The following is a 6490-nucleotide window of genomic DNA, read 5'->3' as shown; positions in this document are numbered from 1 at the left end:
AGTGACCATTTCCTTTGCAGTAGAAGCACTCAGTTTCAGGCTTTGGTCCAGCTTTGGGCTCCTTCACGTGAGATGGAGTAGTTTTCAATGGTGAAAATCACTATGTTGATCATATCTACTATATGATTCACGCTCGACCTTTCAGCCTCCAGTGTTCCAAGGCCATATCTGCATATGCTAGGCTCGTCAAGTTTAACCCGAGTATTCTGCGTGTGCAAAACTGGCTTGCACCCGTTGTATGTGAATGTAGAGCTTATCACACCCAATCATCACGTGGTGTCTCAGCACGAAGAACTGTCGCAATGGTGCATACTCAGGGAGAACACTTATACCTTGAAATTTTAGTAATGGGTCATCTTATAAAGCTACCGCCAAACTAAGAAAAATAAGATGTATAAAAGATAAACATCACATGCAATCAAAATATGTGACATGATATGGCCATCATCATCTTGTGCCTTTGATCTCCATCTGCAAAGTACCGTTATGATCTCCATTGTCACCGGCATGACACCATGATCTCCATCATCTTGATCTTTATCAATGTGTCATCACATGGTCATCTCGCCAACTATTGCTTTTGCAACTATTGCTATCGCATAGCGATAAAGTAAAGCAATCATATGGCACTTGCATCTTATGCAATAAAGAGACAACCATAAGGCTCCTACCAGTTGCCGATAACTTGAACAAAACATGATCATCTCATACAACAATTTATATCTCATCATGTCTCGACCATATCACATCACAACATGCCCTGCAAAAACAAGTTAGACGTCCTCTACTTTGTTGCTACAAGTTTTACGTGGCTGCTACGGGCTGAGCAAAAACCGTTCTTACCTACACATCAAAACCACAACGATTTTTCGTCAAGTATGTGCTGTTTTAACCTTCAACAAGGACCGGGCGTAGCCACACTCGATTCAACTAAAGTTGGAGAAGCTCACACCCGCCAGCCACCTGTGTGCGAAGCACGTCGGTAGAACCAGTCTCGCGTAAGCGTACGCGTAATGTCGGTCCAGGCCGCTTCATCCAACAATACCGCCGAATCAAAGTATGACATGCTGTTAGCAGTATGACTATTATCGCCCATAACTCACTTGTGTTCTACTCGTGCATATAACATCTATGCATAGACCTGGCTCGGATACCACTGTTGGGGAACATAGTATTTCAAAACTTTTCCTACGCACACGCAAGATCATGGTGATGCATAGCAACGAGAGGGGAGAGTGTCGTCCATGTACCCTCGTAGACCGTAAGCGGAAGCATTATGACAACGCGGTTGATGTATTCGTACGTCTTCACGATCGACCAATCCTAGTACCGAACGCACGGCGCCTCCGCGATCTGCACACATTCAGCTTGGTGACGTCCCACGAACTCACGATCCAGTAGAGCTTCGAGAGAGAGTTCCGTCAGCACGACGGCATGATGACGGTGTTGATGAAGCTACCAACGCAGGGCTTCGCCTAAGTACCGCTACGATATAACCGAGGTGGATTATGGTGGAGGGTGGCACCGCACACGACTAAAGATAAATGATCAACTTGTGTGTCTATGGGGTGCCCCCTGGCCACGTATATAAAGGAGGGAGGGAGGAGGAGGCCGGCCCTCATAGGGCGCGCCCAAGTGTGGAGTCCTACTAGGACTCCCTAGTCCTAGTAGGATTCCACCTCCCACATGGAATAGGAAAAAGGGAAGGGAGAAGGAGAAGCAAGGAAGGCGGCGCGCCCTTTCCCTTGTCCAATTCGGACCATTCATGGGGAAGGGGAGCGGCCACCCTTGAGGCCTTTCTCTCCTTTCCCGTATGGCTCATCAAGGCCCAATACGAATTCACGTAACTCTCCAGTACTCCGAAAAATACCCCAATCACTCGGAACCTTTCCGATGTCCGAATATAGCCTTCCAATATATCGATCTTTATGTCTTGATCATTTCGAGACTCCTCGTCATGTCCTCGATCTCATACGGGACTCAGAACACACTTCGGTCATCAAATCACATAACTCATAATACAAATCGTCACAGAACGTTAAGCATGCGGACCCTACGGGTTCGAGAACTATGTAGACATGACCAAGACTCATCTCCGGTCAATAACCAATAGCGGAACCTAGATGCTCATATTGGCTCCTACATATTCTACGAAGATCTTTATCGGTCAAACCGCATAACAATATACGTTCCGTTTGTCATCGGTATGTTACTTGCCCGAGATCCGATCGTCGGTATCTCAATACCTAGTTCAATCTCTTTACCGGCAAGTCTCTTTACTCGTTCCGTAATGCATCATCCACAACTAAATCATTAGCCACATTGCTTGCAAGGCTTATAGTGATGTGCATTACCGAGAGGGCTCAGAGATACCTCTCCGATAACCGGAGTGACTAATCCTAATCTCGATCTATGCCAACTCAACAAGTACCATCATAGACACCTGTAGAGCACCTTTATAATCACCCAGTTATGTTGTGGCATTTGGTAGCACACAAAGTGTTCCTCCGGTATTCGGGAGTTGCATAATCTCATAGTCATAGGAACATGTATAAGTCATGAAGAAAGCAATAGCAATATACTAAACGATCAAGTGCTAAGCTAACGGAATGGGTCAAGTCAATCACATCATTCTCCAATGATGTGACCCCGTTAATCAAATGACAACTCATGTCCATGGCTAGGAAACATAACCATCTTTGATTCAACGAGCTAGTCAAGTAGAGGCATACTAGTGACACTCTGTTTGTCTATTGTATTCACACATGTACTAAGTTTCCAGTTAATACAATTATAGCATGAATAATAAACATTTATCATGAATTAAGGAAATAAATAATAACTTTATTATTGCCTCTAGGGCATATTTCCTTCAAATACGCTTTCCCTGCGTGAAGCGGCTTCAAAGTAGCCCGTCTCCACTTACGGTGTTAATACCCCGATCCTAAGTCACACAAATCTAGCATGTAACACATCATATCACTTTGCGGCCTCACGCACGGTATTCCCACGACTGCAGCCTTACCTAGCCTAGGACCATTTGCGCCTTTTGGCTCACGTATATGATTGTGTCGTTAGCATCCATATGACAGAGAACCCGGGCTGACATGACTAGTCATAAACCCAAGGTGACACAAACTTATAGGGACAAACATACATGACCCAACAATGCACGTGTCGGTCAGCAGCGAGTGTAACCGGCCTATAGCAAGCTATCAGGACTCCGGTGAACACCGCGTGACATTTCCCCGAGGGGACAGATAGGAGCAAAGAAGGACACATGTCGGTCAGTCCATGTGTTCCGGAGCAGTAGCGAACTACCATGGCTCGGTGGAAGCACTAGGAGGCATTTCCCCATAAATAAGGATACCAAGAATAAACAACTAGGTGTCAGATCCCACACATACCAAGCATTTCAATAACATACACACAATATGCTCGATATGTGTAGATAGAACATGGCATCACAACATAACTCTACGACTCAAGTATTTATTAAAAAGGCTCCGAGGAGCCATACATAGCATGATATTACAAACATGGGTCTCATGAGTCATGACCCAACATACAAAGTCATGCATACAAGCAACAAGCGGAAGCATAACCATGCCTGAGTACAGAAAACTACAAAAGAAAGGGCTGACAAGCCTGACTATCTACTAGACCCTCCATAGGAACCAGACCTCTATCTGGGATCCCCAAGCTAATCGTCGAAGCCCATGAAGAAGTACCAGCGAGACTGAAGTCTCTCTGCAAAACATAAATTAAGGAAACATGAGTAAAAATGTACTCAGCAAGACTTACATCAGAACTAGCTACATATGCATCAATATCAACAAGGGGGGTGGTGGTGGTGGTGGTGGTGGAGTTTAACTGCAGTAAGCCAGCTTTGACTCGGTGGCTATCCTGTACTACGACTACCAACATTTTGTTTGAGTTGAGAAAGCACACACAAGTCCACATATTCACCATATCAATACACCACTATGGATCCACTCCCGTCTCCCTACGAGAAGGCCATCCATAGCACTCACACTCATCTTGTGCATTTTAGAGTATCCACTTCCAGTTATCTATGAACCATATAAGTTTTCCAAGTAGTCCATATCCGTGGACGCGACTATTCGAATAGACCATTAACCATGATTCAAAGGAACCCGTCCCCGTCCCATCAGCAATGTTCCCTCTTGGAACATGTATCCACGTCCAGTCCAGACATTGTGCCATGTCGTGTGTCACCCGGACACACGTGCCATGCGCCACCTTCCCGCAACCTGACCCGCAAATGTCCGTGTAACCGCAAGGTAGGCTCTAATAAGCCCGAAACTCAATTCCTATGAGCCGTATCACAATAAAATCCACCGTGTTCTCCAACATGGCCTCTCATCACCAACTTGACCAAAACGGGTCAAGACACTTAAGTCTCATCATTAGGACATGATCATTCCAATTCATCACCTAGATGGATCTGACCTGACACGACTCTAAGCTTAGCAAGTGAGCATGGATGAGTTCACAACAAAGCTCAAGAAACTCATAAGCATGCTAGGATGGTTTAGCTATTTGGTGCCAATGACAAGTCATGCAGAAGGAATGGGTTGAACTACCGAGAAAAGTAACAATTGAAACATTATTGCCCTAATGCAATACAAGAGAGCAAGAGCAGAGAGTAGGATTGTATCAAAATGAACAAGGGGTTTTTGCTTGCATGGCAAGACAATATTGTGTCTTTATCAGTGTTGTCGATCACATCGTCGGAACAACACCTACTGAGAGGGAACAAACACCGACAAACAAGAGGGAACACAATCAATGCAACGCAACAATATGATGCATGCTTATGACATGGCAATATGCTAATGTTTGAGCTAGTGCAAAATGCTACCATGTTAGTTGAAGTTTATTTGAATCAAAGGTTCAAATTCAAGCTCCAAAAGAAGCATTTAAAATGCCCTTTAATTGATTTGAACTAATCATCAGGTATAGGTTGTTCAAACATGGATGAAAATGCCATAAACTAATTCTTTGAATTTTTCTGATAATTTTTCATATGTAAATTATTTTCATTGGAGATACGATTAATATTCTATGAATTTTTGAAGTTTGTGATAATTTCTGGAATTTCCTGGCTATTTTAAAATAAACTAATTCCAAAAAATGCTTTACTGCTTCAATACTATGTCACTGTGGCGATAGTAGGTCAATAGGACAGCCCATGTCAAACCTGACCAGTGGGGGCCACTAGTCAGTGTCACAGTGCAGGCTAGGGTCACAGACAGGTGGGCCAGGTCAACGGCTACATCAGCAAAGTCGATGCTGATGTGTGGGTCCCACTGGGTTATAAACTAATCTAAACAAAGATGAAATTAACCTAAACAGACACAGGGGCCCACATGGCAGTGGCTCAAGGGGTGTTTTGCGGGGCCATTAGTGCTAACTAAACCGGCGCCACGTCAGCAATGACGCCGGCGACCATAGAAATGGCGGGGACTCACCGGAGTTGCTCGGGACGGTGCTACAGGTGTCGACTCGACGTGCTAGAGGCACCAGAGGGATGCCCATCCTCGCATGCATCTAGGGGATCATGCGGGAGGCTGCGGGGTGGCCGTAGACGATGGCCACGATAACCTTGGCGGCGGGCGGAGTTCGGTGATGGCGTGGGCGACCACTACGGGGTACAGGAAGGCTAGCTGAGGTGCGCTACGGGCTCATGAAGAAGCCCTGATCACTCTAGTGTGCTCGCATGCGAGCTACAACGGCTGTGGCCACGACGACATCAAGGCCGACAGTGAGGGGCTCATAGCCATGGCGGCTCGACGGATTAGAGGGCGCGTACGACGATGGGGTTAGGGGGAGAATGACCGGGGGATCACAACAATTGCAGAGGCATCGACGGCAAGGTCAGGGAAGCAAGGACGGCGATGAATCACTCCACGGTGATCGGCGGGTCCGAGGTAGGAGACGAGCTCGAGGGCGTCTATTCCAGGCGTCTGGGGACATGTGTTGCAGCGTGGAGCTTCACAGCATCGAGGCGGAGTAGGGGACCCAACCAGGGGGCAAGGGGGCGAAGTTGGGCGCGACACGCTCTGGCTCGTTCAGGCGGCCATGGGAGAGAGAGTAGAGGGGAGGGGAGAGGTTGCAGGTGAGAGAAAGAGGTCAGGGGGTCTTTGGGCGTCTCCAGACGCGAGGGAGAGGCAGGAGGTGGCAAGCAGGAGCTGGACAGGGGTGAGCGAGCGCTCGACAACGAGCTGCTCCTACTGGTAGGAAGAAGATGGCGGGTGAGTGGAGGTGGGATGGGCTGTTGATGACCCACAAGTGTAGGGTATCTATCATAGTCCTTTCGATAAGTAAGAGTGTCGAACCCAACGAGGAGCAGAAGGAAATGATAAGCGGTTTTCAGTAAGGTTTTCTACAAGCTCTGAAATTGTAGGTGATAGATAGTTTTGTGATAAGATAAATAGTAACGAGTAAAAAGTAAACAAAGTAAATA

Source organism: Triticum dicoccoides, chromosome 1B, assembly GCF_002162155.2.
Source record: "Triticum dicoccoides isolate Atlit2015 ecotype Zavitan chromosome 1B, WEW_v2.0, whole genome shotgun sequence".
Taxonomy (NCBI): domain Eukaryota; kingdom Viridiplantae; phylum Streptophyta; class Magnoliopsida; order Poales; family Poaceae; genus Triticum; species Triticum dicoccoides.
Note: the sequence above shows the minus strand (reverse complement) of the source record.